General features: G+C 37.9%; 1 pseudogene; it reads right to left on the bottom strand.

Moving 5' to 3' along the window:
* Nucleotides 1-21,251, bottom strand: part of LOC131383883 (uncharacterized) — a 74,566-nt pseudogene extending 53,315 nt beyond the window's left edge.
* Nucleotides 21,252-22,005: the final 754 nt, after the last annotated feature.

Raw genomic sequence — 22,005 nt, 5'->3', positions numbered from 1 at the left:
CTACTCCTGATCACCCCCACCACACTGGACCTCTCATTATACCTCTGAAGGTGTCTATTCTCCCATTTGTAAAATGTGGCTTTCAGAAGTATTCAGCAAACTGAATAAAGAAAATTATGCTCTCAAATTTTTCCATTCCAACTTCCAGCTTGTAACTTTTTTGATATTCATAAAAAAATCTACTATTGGCTTATTTCTCATGCTATTGAATGTGTAACATGTTGATATGGAAAATAACATATGACTTCTAAAGAATACTAATAAAATATCCCATTTTATTTAGCTGTAAATGTAGCTACAATTTTTTTATTAGAGTGATGAAATTACCAAGGACGATGCTTTTTCACTGAAGAATATTCAACACTGACAATACACTTATACTTATTTTCATAATTTTATTTGAATGCCATTGACTTAGTATCCAGTGTGTTTGACAAAATAAAGACAAAAGATGTACTCATAAAATAATTAGTTATTTCTGTCACTACCTAAGGTCAAGCATTCTACTTAATTAGGCCTTACCTAAACTGCAATGCCTTGAAATGTATTTTACACTATATAGAGTCAATTAAATAATCTATGGAGAAATTATCAAATTTCAGAATATATCCCTATTGAAAAGAATGTTCATATATAAATAACAGAGGTAGTTTGCTTTATCAATTAACAAGAATGACATAAAGGCCAATTATAAAAGAAATATTAAAAATAAAATGCAAAGTACATACTGAAGAAACTTTAATTCAGAGGTATGTGGCTCTGATTCACTTGAATGGATTACACATGAGTATATAACAAAGAACACATCTTTTCAATGTAGTCACATTTCTACAAGAAATAAGTCAAATATTCAGTGCCCATCTAGACGAACAAAAACAGCCTCACCAGGATCTAATTTACAATTCTACTTCTTGGTATTTCATTATTTTTAAACTGGTAATAATAATAGGGCCTACTTAACAGAAATTTGGTAAGAATAAGTAAAATAATCCATGTAAGGTTCTCAATCCACTTCTTGGCACACACTAATTGCTCAATAAATGGTACCTATTATTGTTGTTATTCTATGTAGTAAAGTAACAGAAACACATTACAAGGTAAAATGTGATAAGTGCTGTTAAAAATATACAAACGTCTAGGAGATTTGAGGAAAAATAGTTGTGCCCATTTGTAAGATTTGAGAAAAAATATTTTTTATGTTTCTTATATAAAATGTATAGTTCAATTTTATATAAGAATTTAGGGATGTAGAGAAGTCTGACAGGTGGCAATGAAAAGGTTTATGGCCATTTCCAGGTAGGAAGAACAAGAGTGATGAGAGTTTCAGAAGTGAAAATGTACACAGTATGGGTAGTAATGTATACTCTATTTTGGCTGGATTGTTAGCAAGTTATGAGGGTAGAAAAAGGCAAGGTAGAGGAATTAGAATGGACCAATATCATGCAAAGATGTGAATTTGAGTGACCGGTATTTATACTTAATTTAGGATGTAATGGGAGATCTACAGAAGAATGTTGAAAAAGGGAGTCCCATAATCAATACAGAAATAGGTAAGACAAATAAAAACTATAAAACCAATAAGAAAACTATTGCAATGGTCTGTTAAAAAAATAAAGATTACAGATTGGGAGGCAGAGCAAGATGCTAAGAATGCAGAATAGAAGCTCCATCAATCATCCTTTCTACAAGGACACTAAGTTGACAACTGTCTACACAGAAAAAAAAAAAAAATCATTAGAACCCAAAATCAGGTGAGCACTCACAGTATTTGGTTTTAACTTCATATCTTTGAAAGAGGCACTGAAGAGATAGCAAAAAAACAGTCCTGGATCACTAACACCATCTCCTTCATCCCCCTGCAGCAGTGGTGTGTTGCAGAAAGCATTTCTGGGTGCTGGGGGAGAAAAAAACACAATTGTGAGGCACTGAGCTCTGTGCTGTGCTGTTAGAGCAGAAAGAAAAACAAGATCAAACTCAGCTGATGCCTGCCCACAGGGGAAACATTTAAACCAGCCCTAGCCAGAGAAAAATCATTAATCTCAGTGGTCCAAAATTGAGCGTGTGTAAAACTTGCCACTGAGGGGCAAAGTGCTCTCAATCTCTAGGTAAACTTGAGAGGCAGTCTGGGCCATAAGGACTGCAACTCTTAGGTGAGTCCTAGGGCTGAACAATACTCAGAGACAGTGGACTGGGGGGTGGGGGGAATGAGATACACTGAGACACCAAATGGGGCAGCCAAGGGGGTGCTGGTATTGCCCATCTTTTAACCCCAGGCTTCAGAGCTTGCAGCTCCAAAAGAGACCGCTTCATTCCGCATGAGGATAGGAGGGAGAAGAGTTGGGAGAACTTTGTCTTGCATCTTGGATAGCAGCTCAGCCACAGTAAGACAGGGCACTAGTCAGAGTCACGATGCACCCATTGCAGGCCTTAGCTCCCAGCTGACATTTCTAGACACACCCTGGGCCAAAAGTAAACTGGCTGCCTTTAAGGGAAGGACACAGGCCTGCCAGCTTTTATCACCTGCTAACTCAAGAGCCCTTGGGTCCTGAAGAGCCAGCAGCCATACCCAGGTACTACATGGAGGGCTTTGGTGAGCCTCTGAGACTTGTTGGTTTCAGATGAGACCCAGCACACTACCAGCTATGGTGGCTATGGAGCAAAACTCTTTCTGCTTGAGAAAAGCAGAGGAAAAAGTAAAGGGGACTTTGCCTTTTACCTCAGGTACAAACATCACTATATGGGGGTACAGCATCAAGTGGGCTCCTGAGGTCCCTGACTCTTAAAACTTGACTCTTGAATAGCATTTCTGCATCTGCCCAAGACCAGAGGGGAGCCCACTGTCTGGAAGGATGAATCCCAGGCCAAAAAGCATTCACCACAAGCTGACTTAAGAGATCTTGACCCTTAAGGGAACATTTGTAATAGTCTGGCAGTACTCCTTATGGCCTGGGTTAGCAGTGGCTACAGGGTGAGGCTCCTCTGAGTTGGGAAGGCCTGTGTCTTGTGGTTTGAGTGCCAGCTCAGCCACAATACAATAGAATATTAGATAGACTTCTAAGGTTTTTGCCTCTAGTCCCTGACTCCCCGGCAGCACCTCTGGACCAACCTGGGGCCTGGGGGAATTCACGGCCCTAAAGTGAAGGACACAGGCCTGGCTTGCTTTGCCACCTGCTTATTGTAGAGCCACAGGGCCTTGAGTAAACATAGGCAGTGATGAGGGAGTGATTAGAGCAGGCCTTGGGTGAGACTCAGTGTTGTGCTGGCTTCAAGTCTGACCCAGTGCAGTCAGAGTGGTGGTAGCTATAGGGTTCTTGTGTAGATCCATCCCCAACTTTAGGTGTCTCCGAACAGAGAGAGGGACACGATTTGTTTTGGAGAAAGTAAGGAAAGAGAACAAGTGTGTCTACCTGGCATCCAGAAAATTCTCCCACATCTTGCCCAAGACCATCAAGATGGTACATCTATGAGTCTGCAAGAACCACAGCATTACTGAGCTTGGGTATCCCCTAAAGAAAAAGCAGCTTAGAAAACAATACCCAAGTCCTTTCAAATATCTGGAAAGCCTTCCAATGAAGGACAGCTGCAAATAAGCCCAGATAGTGAAGACTACAGTAAATAGCTAACTCTTCAATGCCCATACACCAAAGAACATCTACTAGCATTAACATTTTCCAGGAAAACATGACCTCACCGAAAGAACTATATAAGGCACCAGAGGCCAATACTGGAGAAACAAAGATATGTGGCCTTTCATACAGATAATTCAAAATAGCTATGCTGAGGAAACTCAAAGTAATTCAAGACAACACAGAGCAGGAATTCAGAATCCTATCAGATCAATCTAACAAAAAGATTAAAATAATGAAAAAGAATCAATCAGAAACTCTAGAGATGAAAGATGCATCAAGAAGAATAATTAGGGAGATTGAAGAAAGGCTATTTGAAAATACACAGTCAGAGAAGACAAAAGACAAAAGAATACAAAAACAGTGAAGCACAACTACAGGATTTAGAAAATAACCTTAAAAGGGAAAATCGGCCTTAAAAAGGGTTAGAGAAAGGGATAGAGGCAGAAAGTTTATTCAAAGGGATAATAACAGATAACTTCATAAATCTAGAGAGAGATATCAATACCCAAGTATAATAATGTTATAGAATACCAAGCAGTTTTAACACAAAGAAGAATACATCAAAGGCATTTAATAATCAAATTCCCAAAAGTCAAAGGTACAGAAAGGATCCTAAAAGCAGCAAGAGAAAAGAAAGGAATAACATACAGTGGAGCTTGAATATATCCAGCATCAAAGTTTTCACTAGAAACCTTACAGGCCAAAAGGGAGCAGCATGACATATTTAAATTGATGAAGTAAAAATATCTTTTACCATAGAATAGCATATCTGGCAAAAACATCCTCTTAACATGAAGGAGAAAAATGGACTGTTCCAGACAAACAGAAACAGGGATTTCATCAATACCAAACCTGTCCTAAAAGAAATGTTAAAACAAGTACTTCAATCAGAAGGAAAAAGGCATTTATGAGCAATAACTATTTGCTTAAAGGTAAAAAAACTTACTGGTAATCATAAGTACACAGAAAAACATAGTGTATTATATCACTGCAACTGTGGTGTGTAAATTACTCTAATCCAAAATAGAAACACTAAACAAGGAACCAATAAAAAATAACAACTACAGTAACTTCTCTAGACATAGTCAGTAATAGATATAAATAGAAATGGAAACAACAAGAAGTTAAAAGGCAGAGGTATGAAGTTAAGGTGTAGAGTTTTTATTTTCCTTTTGCTCGTTTTTTATGTAAATAGGTTTAAGTTTGTTATCAGGTGAAAATAATGGTTTATAAGTTAGTATTTGCAAACCTCATGGTAACTGAAACCCAAAAATCATACAATGAATACACAAAAAATAAAAAGGAAGAAACTAAATCATATCATCAGAGAAAATCATCTTCACCAGGGGAAGACAAGAATAAAAAAAAGGTAAGAGAAGACCACAGAACAGCCAGAGAACAAAATAACAAAATGGCATGGGTAGGCCCTTACTTATTGATGATAATAATGAATGTAAATGAACTAAACTTATCAATTTAAAGTCATAGCCTAGCTGAAAGGATGAAGAAAACAAGATCCATTGATCTGTTGTCTACAAAGAACACATTTTACCTATAAAGACACACGTCAACTGAAAATAAAAGGATAAAAAAGTAATCCATGCCAAAGGAAACCAATGAAGAGCAGGAGTCACTATCTTTATATCAGACAAAATAGATTTCAGGACAAAAACTATAAGAAGAGACAAAAAAGTCACTATATAATGATAAAAGGATCAATTTTCCAAGATAATATAACAATGTGAATACATATGTACCCAACAGTGGATCACTCTGATATATAAAGGAAATACTATTAGAGATAAAGAGAGAAATAGACCACAGTATAGTAATAGCTGGAGACTTCAACACCCCACTTTCAGCATTGGATATGTCTTCCAGACAGAAAATCAACAAAGAATCATCAGACTTAATATGAGGTATAGACCAAATGGATCTAATAGATATTTACAGAACATTTCACGCAATGGCTTCAGAATACACATCTTTTTCTCAGCACATGGATTATTCTTAATGCTAGACCATATGTTTTGTCACATTAAAAAACTGAAATTACATCAAGCATCTTTTCTGACCACAAAGGAATAAAACTATAAATTAATAACAAGAGGAATTTTGGAAACTATACAAATACATAGTAATTAAACAATATGCTATTTAATTACCAGTGGGTCAATGAAGAAATTAAGAAGGAAATTGAATAGTTTCTAGTAAGAAATGCTAATGGAAACATAACATATCAAATCCTAAAAGATACAGCAAAAAGCAGTACTAAGAGGAAATTTTATGGCCATAAGTGCCTACATCAAAAAAGGAAAAACTTTAAATAATCTGATAATGCATCTTAAAGAATTAGAAAAAAACAAGAGCAAACCAAATCCATAATTAGTAGAAGAAAGTAAATAATAAAGGTCAGAACATAAATAAATGACATTGAAATAAAAAAATACAAATGATCAACGAAACAAAAAGTTAGTTTTTTGAAAATTTAAACAAAGTAGACAAACATTTAGCCAGACTAAGGAAAAAAGAGAGACTATCCAATTACATGAAATCAGAAATGAAAAAGGAGACATTACAACTGATACTGCAGAAACTCAAAGGATCATTAGTGGCTACTATAAGTAACTTCATGTCAATAAATTGGAAAATCTAGAAGAAATGGACAAATTCCTAAATACATACAACCTACCAAGATTTAACCAGGAAGAAATGCAAAACCTGAACAGACAAATAACAAGTAATGAGATTAAAGAGATGTCTGCATTCCAGTGTTTGTTGCAGTGTTGTTTACAATAGCTACGATTTGGAAGCTACCTAAGTGTTCATCAGCAGATGAATGATTTTTAAAAATGTGGTAGACATATACAATGAAGTACTATTTAGCCAAAAAAAGAATGATATTTGGTCATTTGCAACAACAGGGATGGACCTGGAGATTATTATGCTAAGCGAACTAAGCCAGGCACAGAAAGACAATCATTGCATGTTTTCATTTATTTGTGTGATTTGAAAACCAAAACAATTGAACTCATAGATATCGAGAATAGAAAGATGATTACCAGAGGCTGGGAAGAGTAGCAGTGAACTGGCGAGGCAGTGGCAATGGTCAGTGGGTACAGAAAAATAGAAAGAATAAGACCTATTATTTGATAGCACAGCAGGGTGACAGTAGTCAATAATAACTGTACATTTTAAAATAACTTAAATAGTAAAATTGGATTGTTTGAAACTCAATGGATGAATTATTGGGAGGACAGATACCCCATTTTTCAATAATGTGCTTATTTCACATTAAACATCTCATGTGCTCCATAAATATATACACCTACTATGTACCCACAAAAAATTAAAATTTAAAATAAAGGTTATGGGAGTCTGACCACAAAGTTGGCAGTGGGAATGAAAAGTACAAAAAGTTAAGACAAACTTTTTAAATGAAAATTCCATAAAAATGGATCTTATAAGTTTGACATGAAGCAAAATGTTAAGAGGGAGAAATTTAAACATTTCTCCATATGGGGCCAGTAGTTATGCTCAAGGTTGTTGTCAGTACCAAGAAGACTACTTGGGAAGAGTCTTAGTCAAGTTCTGCAGAGCATGACATGAAAATAGAAACCCAGCACAAAGATAAAAATTGAGGCCGGGCGCGGTGGCTCACGCTTGTAATCCCAGCACTTTGGGAGGCCGAGGCGGGCGGATCATGAGGTCAGGAGATCGAGACCACGGTGAAACCCCTTCTCTACTAAAAATACAAAAAAAAATTAGCCGGGCGTGGTGGCGGGCGCCTGTAGTCCCAGCTACTCGGAGAGGCTAAGGCAGGAGAATGGCGTGAACCCGGGAGGCGGAGCTTGCAGTGAGCCGAGATTGCGCCACTGCACTCCAGCTGGGCGACAGAGCGAGACTCCGTCTCAAAAAAAAAAAAAAAAAAAAAAAAAAAATTGAAGCCTATTAGATAGGAGCTAGTTTGTCTTAATGACCAAGAGCAGGCAAACAAACAAAACTATAAGAAATCAGCTTGAAAATTAACACAATACCTGTATTGCCACAGCTAGCATGCAAAGATGCTTTTTATTCTTCAGGAAACTATATTTTCCTTATATATATTTTTTGTTAAACCATCATTTTCATTGTTAATTAGTAGTCTTCTTTCACTTCTTTGTATAACTTTTTCTTGACTTATTAGAGACACTTTGGCAATACATAAATAATAAATAATAAGTCCAAATGGCAACAGACTCTAGAATTACTGGACCAAAGTTTGACATGTCACAAGAATCAGCATTCACATTCTGTTGACTTTAACCACAAAAATATTTTGCTTTCTCTGTAACACCATGGGAAAAAAAATTGAATTGAAAAGAAAAAGAAAAATTATTTCTGATACTTCTATATAAATTATTACCCACAAACCAAAAAAAAGTAATTTTTATGAGAGGGCAATATCATTTGGAAGGCATTATCAGTGAAAAAATATAATCTTAAACATATACCTGTAACCTCTTCCATTCCTTAGGCAAATAGCACATGTATAACAAAAGCCCACAAGTGTGTGACCACAGTTATCTGTGAACCTTAGCTTTCTTTTCAAATGAGTAGTTCCTTAGCAGATTCCAATGACTGTTGTGAGCACTTTGAATTTAACAGAGAAGTGACTGAGGGCCATTTCAAAATTAAATTACAAATAATTATTCAATATATCACATTTCATTTATTTTTTTGTTAGACAGTTATATGGTTTCACTGTGTCCCACCCAATCTCATCTTGAATTGTAACTCCCACAATTTCCATGTATTGTGGGAGGAACCTGGTAGGAAGATGATGAGTTATGGGAGGAGGTCTTTCCTGAACTGTTCTCGTGATAGTGAAAGAGTCTCACAAGATCTGATGGTGTTAAAAAACAGAAGTTTCCCTGCACAAGTTCTCTCTTTGCCAGCTGCCATCCATGTATGACATGACTGGCTCCTCCTTGCCTTCTGCCATGATTGAGAGGCCTCCCTAGCCATTTGGAACTGTAAGTCTATTAAACCTATTTTCTTCCCAATCTCGGGTATGTCTTTATCAGCAGCATGAAAATGGACTAATACAGATAGCTACCCTTTTCAATAACTGGACTTTAAGTTATTAAAGGAGAATGACAGAATAAAAATTAGGTACCTTTATTAAATTGATGATTATAACAATCATTCAAATTAAAATAAAAAAGTGTTAATAAGATCAAATAGAACTTCAGTATAATTATATACATGTTATCTGGAGAGTCAAGCAATGAGTATTGAAAATGTATGGTGCATTAATGTTTAAGAGTTCAAAGGCATTTTGCTACCATATGGAGATAATATATTATTCACAACTTACACTTTCAAACGAGAGTATGTTCACACAATAACTTTGTATTTTTTTTTTTTTTTTTTTTGAGACGGAGTCTTGCTCTTTCACCCAGGCTGGAGTGCAGTTGCACGATCTCGGCTCACTGCAGGCTCCGCCCCCCGGGGTTCACGCCATTCTCCTGCCTCAGCCTTCCACGTAGCTGGGACTACAGGCGCCCGCCACCTGGCCCGGCTAATTTTTTGTATTTTTAGTAGAGACGGGGTTTCACCGTGTTAGCCAGGATGGTCTCGATCTCCTGACCTCCTGATCCACCTGCCTCGGCCTCCCAAAGTGCTGGGATTACAGGTGTGAGCCACTGCGCCCAGCCACTTTGTATTTTTAAAGTAAATAACACAACAGTTTTTTATGGCTAATAGAAAAGCAAAGCATAAAGAGGTATGAATTTAAAGTTATCCAGTACATTCAAACTCTAGGGATAAGATCACTAATTAAGTAGTGATTAAAATTAAAGACCAGCATTTGTGTGGCTCTACATTTGATCCACCAATTTATTTTCTTCTCCCTGGAGTATCTGTTTCGGTTTTTATAATTTCCAATGTTTGATTCATTACCAAGAAAAATAGACAAGCTTAACTTTTGTCTGTCAAAACTGTTCATTTATTCTTTTCTTCTTCTTACTTTAAGTATTCTATCTTTCCATACTGTACCAGAGTCTTCTGTTTCATTTCTTTTTCCACAATTCATAAAACAGATGTGCCCCTTTGATGATATTATGACATTTTTCATAAGGCTGTCTACTAAACAATAAGGTGCAGTAGATAACTGAGTTAGCTATATAAGTATCATTCTAACATTATCTGGATAACTACTTCACTTTCCTCCTAAACTTTCAAGGTGTATTTCAAGTTCTTTTGCCTGGTTCTTCAGCTAGTCATAAGCTAGTTTGATTTATACCGTTTATTTACTCTATTTTATATATTATCAAAATGACACATTCCACCTTGCCATAATTCCATGTTTTCAGCAAGATAGCTCCAATGATAATCATGTGGCTCTAACCAAATAATTCTTTCAGAAAAGTTTATTCAGTGGAATACTGGTCATTTTACATATAGGTGCCATTTGTACCTTTTGAAATTTTCTTGTGGCTATATGGGTAAAATACATAATACATTTTATGTTTTATATTTTTATTGAGTCATTGAAACCTAATTTGGCATTGCTATTAGCTCATTATAACAGAAAAACTCTGCAGATGTGTATTTTCAGAATCAGTGGCACATTGGTTTACACCTGATAATATTAAATCCATTTACTTGTATATGGACTAAAGATACGTAAGGAGGAGATGAATATCATATAAAGCCAAATAAAAAAAAATAGGATGATGTAGCTCTCAAAATGTCAAAATAAGTTCACAAGTGTACATTACAACTGATGACTGTTACACTTGAAAGTTCTGTATTTTTGCTATGATGTTTAAGTAACAGATGTAATATAAACCTTTTATTAAAATAAATCTGACAATATTTTATTAATATATTTTGTTATGATAATAATAATGCTCATGACAGAAAATGGAAGCAATACACAGAGTATAAAATAAAATGTAAAAGTTCTATTCAGCTCCCTGTCACACTCCTCAGAGAAACATATTGCAAACAATGTATGTGTTGTGCTAGATAATATATGCATATTAAAATAATAAATATTATATATACACATATGCACAAGGAAATATACAAGATAGATGATAGACATACAGACAGACAGACAGACTTGGTGTGTATACATACATAAAATATGTTCATATATAGATATATAATATAAATGTAACTGTTCCATCCAGATTATTATATAAACTGATTTTTTCACATAATGTATTGTGAAAATATTTCTGCACCTGTGTATATAGATGGTTCTGATTTCTTTCAAAGTTTATTAGAATTTGATTTTATGAGTGTACTATAATTCGTGTAATCAATCACCCATTTTCAGAAAAGTTATTTACAGCTTTTACCATTACAAATAATAGAACAACCCTTGCACATATATACTAATGTACTCTTGTGACTATACCTATAGACCTACTTTACAGCAGTGGAAACGGAAGGAAAAATGTTCATTTATGTTGTAATATGTGGACAAATTACCATCTAGGAAGGTTGAATCAATATATAATTAAATAAACAGTATGAATGCTCATTTACATATATCCTCACCAAAAAAATTATTAAACTTTATTTAGAGTGATTAAACGGTATCTCGTAATTAGTTTTGATTTTATTTATTAATAATTGATGATGAGTACATTTTAAAATATTTATTTTCTGTTGGTATTTTTCTGCAATTGCCTGAGCACCCCCTTACCTCATTGTTTCTCTGTTGGATTATTTAAATTGTGATTTTTGATTTACAAGAGCTCTTTAAGGAAAATTTGTTTTAACCAACAAATATTTTTCAGTGTGTCATTTGACACTCAAATGGTATTTTCCAATTAAATAAATTTTTAGTTTTTATTTATTAATTTTTATAGTATTTCATTTTATGGCATCTAAACCTTACAGCATCTTTCCTTAAACCAAGTGAAAAAAGAAAAAAAAAAAAAGGGAATGCCTCTTTCTAGTACTTTTTGTTTACTTGTTTTGTTGTAATAGGTTTACTAAGGCATAAATTACCTACAATAAACTGCACACTTTTATTTTTATTTTTTACTCTCCCTGCCAGGAGACAAAACTGCATGCTTTTAAATGTACAATTTGGATAAGTTTTGAAGTATGTATACACCTGTGGAATACTCTCCACAATCAAAATAGTGAACATAATCAACACTCACAAAATTTTCCAGGTGCCCCATTGTATTCTCCCTCTTATCATTTCTGATTGTCTCTATTTGATTCTTCTCTCTTTCCTTTATTAGTCTAGCTAGGGGTCTATCTATTTTATTAATTTTTTCTGTAAAACCAGCTCTCAGATTTCTTGATTTTTTTTAAAGGGTTTTTAGTGTCTCCATTACCTTCAGTTATACTTTGATTTTGGTTATGTCTTTTCTTCTACTTGCATCGGCGTTTGTTTGCTTTTGTTTCTCTAGTTCTTTTAGTTGTGATGTTGGGTTGTCAACTTGAGATCTTTCTAGCTTTTTGATGTGGGCATTTAGTGCTATAAATTTTCCTTTTAACACTGCTTTAGCTGCATTCCAGAGATTCTCGTGCATTGTCTCTTTGTTCTCATTACCTTTAAACAACTTCTTGATTTCTGCCTTAATTTCATTATTTACCCAGTAGTCATTCAGGAGCAGGTTGTTCAATTGCCATGTAGTTGTGTGGTTTTGAGTGTGTTTCTTCATCATGAGTTCTAATTTGATTGTGCTGTGGTCTGAGACACTGTTATGATTTCTGTTCTTTTGCCTTTGCTGAGGAGTGTTTTACTCCCAATTATATGATCAATTTTAGAGTAGGTGTCATGTGGCAATGAGAAGAATGTATATTCTGTTTGTTTTGAGTGGAGAGTTCTGTAGATACCTATCAGGTCCAGCTGATCCAGAGCTGAGCTCAGATCCTGGATATCTTTGTTAATTTTCTATCTTGCTGCTCTGTCTAATATTGTCAGTGGGGTATTAAAATCTCCCAAAGGAGATTAGATAGCTTGTCTTAGGTACATAACAAGGGAAGGGTCCTGGAGATCCCATGGCCCATTGGTCAGTGTCTCATTCCCACATAACATAAAAAGCAGCCTGGGAAAAAAATTCAAGCTGCAAGCACAGATAAGGAAACTAGCACAGGGTATTGTGCCTGGAGGCATGCCCATGGCTGCAGATAGAAAAAACCTTTAGCTCATGTGGATAAAAACTTGTACAAACCTCCAGAGCTCACTCAGATAAGGGAACAAGGCCTGGTATAGAAATGCCTTTGTCCTTTGTATAGTCAGTGGAATCCCAGGAAAAGTTTCTTCTCCTTTTGTGGGCATGGGCACAGTGGGCTCCAGTGGGTTCCGGTGGGCACTCTACTTTCCTTTGTTAGGACTATAAGTCTGGCTTCTGTGAATCATCACTTCAGCTCCTGATTGTTCCTGGACCAAGGTCCCAGGCCAAGCTGAGTCATGTATTTGCCAAGGCAGCCCGCAGACTAAGCACATTTTTTTCTCTTCCCAGTCCATAAAATCCCTTGACCCCAGCCTCATGGTGGGTATTCCCATTTGAGACCCCGTCTCTGCTGACATAGAGCTTTTTTCTTTCACTTATTAGACTTTCACTCTAACTTCACCTTTGTGTCCACTCTCCTTAATCGTCTTAGAGGTAGGACAAAGAACTCCAGGCATTATCTCAGACAACGAAAGGCTTACATCTTGGTGTATTGACCGGGAAGAAGAGAATTCATCAGAAGGATGAATAAGAGCGGACCTTTAATGTTAACTCTTTACTTTCATTTCTGAGACTTCTTGTCTATTCCAATCTAGTTTCCCTCCATGGAGGGCCTAAGTTGTCATGTGGGATTGGAAGAAGGTCCTAGGGCAACTGAAGATTTCTGGCTGGGGCTACACCCCAGTGTTATCTGAAGGTCTGTAGACTAACTCCAGTCCTTAACAGCCTGTCAGGGTGTCAGCACAAGGATTTCCAGTCTTTTCCTATCGCATTTTCCTTGTTTCCTCTCGCGGCTATCATGTCTCCTATCCCATGGTATACAATGTTGCAGGTGTTTTTGCAACCTAGAAATATAGTCTTGCTGGGTAGAGTCAGTTGGTTTCTTAGTAATAAGGTATGTAATTCGAAATGTTATTGTTTTTCTGATTTCCTAGAAACAGGGGGAATTCAAGATTTTAGTTTAAGCATTTACCTAGTAAGGTCCCTTTTATCCCTCAATGATGGACATTTTATAGCATCATATGGGAGATATTCACCCCGAGTGAATATCCCCCTCTCCATTTGGATTGTTTTTCTCTTCGTATAAGAGTTCATCATTTTCCAAAAATTTAAACAGTTCCTTTATGAGATAAGTTAATTTTCTTATGCTGGGGGGCATGCTATAGGGACAGCCTATCAAACCCCAAAACGATCTTTCTAATTTTTGCCTGAAAAGAATGCGAAGTGTTTACCTAACATTTCTAACCCTACAGTGCCACCTAGGGGAATGGGATTTTTTTCTCCGTGGGCAGCCGTGTCCGCTCTCTGTCCCAGACTTCTAGTCTCCCAATTCTTTTCCATTTTGGGTCTTCTATCAGTGATCAGACCCCATGTCCTATTTGTAGACAGAAAAACTCCACTTTCAACAGTCAGGAGGAAGACATTTTGATAAGACAGATTTTAGCTTCAGTACTGTCCCCATCAAAGGAGAGGCAGCCATTCAATTTTTACACTCTTTGAGGCAGCGGTTTTGCATTCAATTACATTGGAATTTAAACAGAAAATGAATTTTACATTTAGAATTTATTCAGTCCCACTCTATGGGATTTTGATTTTTTGCTGGAGCCATAGCAAGGGAAGCCAGAAATGGTGTTAGGACACTCCCTCCATTTAACACTCTTGCCCAGGTCCAACTACTACATAATCTCTCCCAAGCCTCTGGGGTACCGTGGGAGCCTTCTGGGCTAGGTGGATCTAGGAATCCAGCAGGACAGAATGGTAAGGTTTTGAACAGGTAAGTGTGAATAAATCCTACTGACTAGCTTTTCTGGGACCATGGATAAAAGGTCACACTTGTATCCATAGGGAGGCACTTACGATGGTCGCTGAGACCCAGAGGAGAGGGGGAAGGAGGAGAAGGGGGACACACTTTCTCTCTTTCCCTCCACCCTGGGTCACACAAATAGGAGGAAGAGGAATAAGGGACACCTTGTCTCCCCTTCTCCTTCTAGATGAGTAACAAACCATCTGGAGTTAGTACTCCCCTTGAGTGCATTTTGAATCACTGGAACCCCTTTGACCCTGAGACTCCTGGCTTATATTCTATTGCACAAGGGCATGTCCTTGTTCCCATCTTGGGGATGAACAAACCTGGCTTTCTGAGGGAAGTCTTGATTTCTATACTATTCAACAACTAGATATTTTCTGTAAGTGGGAGGGCAAGTGCTCCAAGGTTTCCTATATACAGACTTTTTTTGCTTTTTGGGAAAACTCGAATCTTTGTAAGTATTGTACAGTTGACCCTGCCCTTTTGGCAGCCATGTCAAGCAAGCCTACAAAGGACGATTACCCAAAGTCAGAGAGACAAACCATTGGGGAACCCTAAAATGCAACTTCTGGGTTCCCTACCTGCCCCACTTCTTAGGGGCTCCCAATAGCCAAATCATTAGCTCCTCTGGTTGTGTCACTCAAGAAATTGCCAACTTTGCTGTTGCCCCTGTAGGAAATGCCTGATGGGCATGATGTCACTAGGATTCAAGTTCCCTTCTCATTTCAGGACCTTAGGGGGACCTAGGCAAGTTCTCTGATGACCCTGATAAATATAAAGAGGCTTTTCAAAATTTAACCCAAGTGTTTAATCTAACATGGAGAGATGCTATGCTACTTTTAAGCCAAACCCTAACTGTTGCAGAAAAGCAGGCAGCCTTACAGGCAGCAGAAACATTAGGTGATAAACAGCATATCTCCTATAGCCAGTCTAAAAGTCTTAAAGGAAGAAGTCTAAAATAAAAGAAGGTGAAAAAGAGACAGGATCCCCATTCCCAACAGAAAGAGAAACAGTGCTCCTTGAAAACCCTAATTGGAGCCCTAGTAATCACATAGATAAGTGGAAAAGAAACACTTTCTGATTTGCATTTTAAAAGGCTTGCAAAGAACCAGAACCAAACCTCTTAATTATGCTAAACTGTTCTTGTTGAACCAGAAACCAGATGAAGATTCCCCTGCCTTTTTGGAAAGGCAGAGAAGAGCTTCAGTGAAACACACTACTGTCTCCCAATTCAATAGAAAAGAAAAGAAAAAAAAAGATTCATTACTCAGGAAGCCCCTGATATAAAAAAGAAGTTGCTGAAACAGGTTCTGTGTAAAGACATTTCAAGTTTTCTCACCCTCAAGTTGAAACTTTGCAATATCTAAATAATACTTTCCTCTGTACCCCAACTGAGGTGGTCTCAAGAAGGTACTAAGGCTCTCAATTTCTTAGCTGAAAGGGAATATAGGGTCTCAACATCTAAAGCTCAGTTTTGTCAAACTTCAGTAAAGCACCTAGGTCTAGTCTGGTCAGAAGGAATCAGAACACCAGATGAGGAAAGAATTAAGCCCATTTTAACAGTTAAGGGGATTCTTGGACATTACTGAATTTTGCAGACTGTGGGTACCTGGGTACAGTGAAATAGCTCATTCTTTACAAGACCTCATAAAAGAAGCTTAAGCAGCTAGAACTCATTCCCTAACTTGGGAACCTAAAACATAAAAGCCTTAAACCAGATGAAGCAAGCCTTACTTAAAGCATCAGCCCTCAGTCTTCCCATAGGGAAGGTATTTAATCTGTATGTATCAGAAAGGAAGGAAATAGTCCTGGGAGTTTTGGCTGAGGCTTGAGGTCCAGCTCAACAGCCAGTGGGTTAACCATGGGTAATAACTTAACTGTTTGCACCCCACACAGTATAGCAGGGCTGCTGTCCTTTAAGGGCAGTCTCTGGCTAACAAACAATTGCCTCCTCTAATATCAAGCTTTGCTGCTAGAGGGATCTGCAGTCCAGTAAAAGAAAAAACCTGCCCTTGCCTGAACCCAGCCACTTTCCCAGAGTCAACTAGAGAACCTGAACATGATTGTGAACAGGTAGTGGTGTAAATCAGTAAAAGAAATGATAAGAATCACTGTTTGTCTTCTCTGTAAAGTTTTAATTAATGAAAAAGAATTTTCTCAAAGTGTGCTCAGCTTAATTAAGAGTGGATATCCAAGCTATGAATATATTCAAAAGTCCTGTATGTTTTTCTCTTCAAAATCTTGTTTCTCTGGAAGAGGATTTTTTCTAAGTCAACTAAATTACTTTTCTCCACTCTGTCTTGCCACTCTCAGTGCATGCATAAAAGGCCCCAGAATAACTTCTGGTGGCCTGGGACTCCTTGGGAAAACATAAAAGGGAGAAATATAGAAGTATCCATGCCCCTGACTATGCTGGAAAGAGTCAAACTTTATCTGCACCTAGCACATAATTAAAACAACTTACCAGGTTTTACAATCAAGTGAAGAATTGCTAAGAATTACCATTATAATATGTAATTAAAACCACTGGAAGTAAATTTACCCCCAAGGTAAGCAAAACAGTAAAAAGTGTTCATAGTAAAAGTTTATAAAAAGGCATGGAAATATACATTTTGCTTACAGATGAAGAATTGTCCTTTTTTTTGAGCCAGAGTTTTGCTCTTGCTGCCCAGGTGGGAGTGCAATGGCACGATCTCCGCTCACCACAACCTCCACCTCCCAGGTTCAAGCGATTCTCCTGCCTCAGCCTCCCAAGTAGCTGGGATTACAGGCATGCACCACCACGCCCGGCTAATTTTGTATTTTTAGTAGAGACACGGTTTCTCCATGTTGGTCAGGTGGGTCTCGAATTCCCGACCTCAGGTGATCCGCCTGCCTCGGCCTCCCAAAGTGCTGGGATTACAGTTGTGAGCCACTACGCTTGGCCAAGAATTGTCTTAAGTTAGATAAAATAAAGAAGGTTTAATCAAATTGTGAAAAAAAATTGTAAAAATTAATCTTGCAAAAGAAGTTCTGCGTGTGAACATATTGACTAAATTCAAGAGGGTTATAAAAGGTTTGTGAAAAATCTTACTTCATGATCAAACTGGTTAAGATTCAATAGAATTTTATATAAAGTTTCATTAAAATTGAGGTTAACATTAATAGTAAACTAATGCAAGGGTGAAATTTAGCTTTCTCTCTCTTGAGCAGGATTTTCATGTAATAATAAGGGCTAATGAAGGTTTTTGCTTTTTCAAATTCTTGAGTCATCATTTTGGCAAAACAAGTGACTTATGGTAATCTAAAATTCTATTTAATGATATCAAGTGTTTTAAACCTCCAACATATTCTCCCAAAATCAGATTTCAGTTTCAAGGTTATCTTACCTTATGCCTAGCTTTTGTATGCTGCAGAGGGCCCCTGGAACATCCAGAAGAGAGGTAAACAAGATTATTTAACATGTTTAGGTACATGGGATTGCCAAGGTGATGTCTAATATTCTTCAGGTTATATTTTAGTGACTAATATTAACCTATGTTCCAAAACTATACGGGATGTCTAAGGCTCTAATGTCTAAATATGTGCTATCAATCACAATTAAGGTTGTTATGTTGGGTTACTGTAAACCACAAAAATAACTAAATTTCTTTGTCAATTGTGTTTCTGACTATATCCAAATTAGGCATTTTGTCATTTAGAGACAATCATTGTCTTGTTTTAATTCTCTTCAAAAGATGGTTTATAATCAAACGGTGGGATTTTAACAGGTTCTCTCAAATGCAGGTTTCTCATAACAGAAAAATGTACAGAACTCATGAAAAGCTAAAATGTTTATGAATATCAAGCAAAACAAGTGTTCATGAAATGGACTAAACTAATAAAAAACAGAAGCAAGTTTTTGACTTTTGCTTGGAACACTGCTGATCCTTATTTTATTTTTCAGAGTCAAGGAAACTCTTAAAAGCTTTTAACAACTAGGCAAGTTATACTCCTGTGATCAAGATTTGGAACATGTTCGTTTTTCTCTGCCTAGTTCTTCTATAATTTGGAAACTAGTTATGAGTATTCTTGAATTAAACAATATAGTTGTTTGCATCAGTGCAACAAGAATCCATTTTCTTTTGCAACAAAACACAATTGGAAAAACTGGTTGTTTTTCCAAGGCTTTGGCTAGAAAGGTGTATTTCCCTTGAAGCAATTAACCTGGACTTGCAGAGCCAGTAAAACCCCCTTGAGAAAACTGGCCTCATACCTGTCTATATAGTCCTATCATAAGTTTTTTTGTTTGTTTGTTTGTGCTTTTTGAGACAGAGTCTCACTGTTGCCCAGGCTAGAGTGCAGTGGCAAGATCTCGGCTCACTGCAAGCTCTGCCTCCCAGGTTCATACCATTCTCCTGCCTCAGCCTCCTGAGTAGCTGGGACTACAGGCTCCCGCCACCATGGCTGGCTAATTTTTTTGTATTTTCAGTAGAGACGGGGTTTCACCATGTCGGCCAGGATGGTCTCGATCTCCTGACCTCGTGACCCACCTGCCTCAGCCTCCCAAAGTGCTAGGACTACAGGCATGAGCCACTGCGCCCGGCCCATAAGTTGTTTTTAACAAAAATGAGGACTGGAGAGAGAGAAAATTGTGTTTTAAAACTTATACATCTATCATTAACTTCCAGTCTCATTAGTTATTTTTAACTTTTTGCTTGCATTTTAAAATAACCATGCTTCTTCCTGTGAGCCAACCAGCAATCTCCAGTTATGGCTCAGAGGAGACAGAAAGAGATGGGTAATGTAAAAATCTGGATCAATATTCTAGTCTAAGCAATTATCCTGCAGATCCTGCTGGGTCATAGCAATAAATAGAGTGCCCATAACCCAAAAGTCTCTTTGGAAGGATAAAATTAAGAAATCTGACCAAAGCTAAGTCCCATGCACCCAAATCTTAGCAAGCATAACTGTAGCCACTAGTTATGGAAATGTATCAGCAGCTTCAAGATTTTTAAGCTGTCCTTACCCCCCTTGTCTTATTTTAATACATGTCCTCTAATAACCCAAATTGTTTCTTTTCACATACAGGCTGTCAAGCTCCAAATGGTGATGCAAATGGAACCATGCATGAATGCACCTTTCTTTGGAGGACCCTTAAACCAACCTCAAAAACAATCCTAGCTGCTATTCCCTACACAACTCCCCTTTCCAGCAGAAAGTAGCCAGAAAGATCAATGCCGAATCTCCCTAATAGAAGTTAAGGTCTCCACTCCTGAGTGGGGGAATGAAAGGAGTTAGGTAGCTTGCCTTAGGTATACAACAAGGGAAGAGTCCCAAAGAGCCCCCAGCCCATGGGTCAGTGCCTCTTCCCCACATAACATAAAAAGCAGCCTGGGAAAAAAAATTCAAGCTGCAGGCACAGATAAGGGAACTAGAACAGGATGTTGTGCCTGGAGACATGCCCACAGCTGCACAGATACAAAAAACCTCAGGCCATTCTGGCCCATTTGGATAAAAACTTGCACAAACCTCCAGCTCACTCAGATAAGGGAACAAGGCCTGGCATAGAAAATGCCTTTATCCTTTGTATAGTCAGTAGCATCCCCAAAAAAGTTTTTTCTCCTTTTGTGGGCATGGGCACGGTGGGCTCCAGTGGGTTCTGATGGGCACTTTCCTTTCTTAGGACTGTAAGTCCAGCTTCTATGAATCATCACTTCAGCCCCTGATTGGTCTTGGGCCAAGCTTTCACTTCAGCTTCTAATAGGTCCTGGGCCAAGCTGAGCAGCCTCTATGATTTATCATTTCAGCTCCTGATTGGTACCTGGTCTTGGACCAAGCTGAGTTACACGTTCACCAAGACAGCCTGCAGACTGAGCACATTTTCCTTTTCCCAGTCCAGTCCGGACCACCTGGACTCTCCAGAGCCAGCATGATGGAAAGACTAAGTTGGCTGAACCACAGAAACGGCGGCCACCTCTCCCCTCCAGGGGCTCCATCCAAGGGAAAGATCAGAGTTCTGTTGTATAACTCTGGCTGGTGTTGCTGAAATTCCCACAGGGAGGTCTCGCCCAGTGAGAAGGAATGAATCAGGGTCCCACTTAAAGAAGCAGTCTGGCCATGATCTGGTTGCATTGTGGGGAACTCCTCCCAGTCTGGACCACCTGGACTCCTCAGAGCTGGCGGACTAGAACGGCCGGCTCAAACCACAGAGATGGTGGCCACCCCTCCTTCTGGGAACTTGGCAGTCTCCAGCTGCTGTCACTGGCTGGCTGGAATTCCAAGCCAGTGGTCCTTAACTTTGCTAGGTGCTATGAGAATGGCACCCATAGAATGACACCACTAGGCTCCTGAGATTTAGCCCCCTTCCAAGGGGAATGCACAGATGGATCTGCCACCTTGACAGAATTCTTAGGGCCAAAGTATGCAAACCAATTCCCAGGTCTCTGTGCGTGCCCAAGTGGCTGCTCTGCTGAGACTGCACAGCTCTGTCTTCGGATCCAAGACCCTGATGGTGTGGGCTCACGAAGGGATCTCCTTACCTGCATGTTGCAAAGATCCGTGTGCTAAGTGTGGTTTCCCAGGTGGGGTCACACAATCACTCACTACCTCCTTTAGCTGGGGATGGGAACTTCCCTGGCTCTGTGCCACTCCCAGGTGGGCCATCGCCCTCCTCTGCTTTTCCTCATTCTCCATGGGTCAAGCTGTCTGATTAATCAGTCCCAATGCAAGAGCCTGGATGCTTCAGTTGAAGGTGCAGAATTCACTTGCTGTTTTTTTTCCTCTTCGTGAGAGCCATGGACTGTAGCTGCTTCTAATCAAGCCATTTTGGCCAGTTGTTATTTTTGTTTAGAGTTTGTTGAGATTCTTTGATCTCTGAGAGTAGAATTTGCATAAAATTTGCAGCATTTTAACCATTAATTCACCAAGCAATTTTTCTGCCCTAATTCTTTTATGGACTCCATTTGCACATTTATTTGGCTGCTTAAAATTATGTCACAGCTCATTGATATTGTGTTAATTTTTCCATCTTTTAATCTCTTTTATTTTTAATGGTTTCTATTGCTATGTCTTCAGGTTAACTAATATTTTCTTTCAAATATTAATATACATTCAACCCCATGCAGCATATTTTAATCATTTCAGACATTGTAGTTTTTATCATTAACAGGTCAAATAGGGCCCTTCTAAAACATGTTTCTTCTATTTCTCTACTTAACATATGCAGCCTTTCCTGTAACTTCTTGAAGATATAGAGTAGTCTTGTTAACTGAATATTCTTATCTGCTAGTTTTATCATCTGAGTCATTTCTGGTGTGGAATTGATTGTGTTTTATCCTAATTATGGGTTATATCTTTATATTTCTTTTCATATCTGGTTTTTATTACATGTCAGACATTGTTAATATTTCTTTTTAAT

The sequence above is a fragment of the Hylobates moloch genome, unplaced genomic scaffold, assembly GCF_009828535.3.
Source record: "Hylobates moloch isolate HMO894 unplaced genomic scaffold, HMol_V3 SCAFFOLD_7, whole genome shotgun sequence".
Classification (NCBI taxonomy): domain Eukaryota; kingdom Metazoa; phylum Chordata; class Mammalia; order Primates; family Hylobatidae; genus Hylobates; species Hylobates moloch.
The sequence above is the reverse complement of the archived record's forward strand: the minus strand, read 5'-3'. Positions and strand labels throughout refer to the sequence as shown.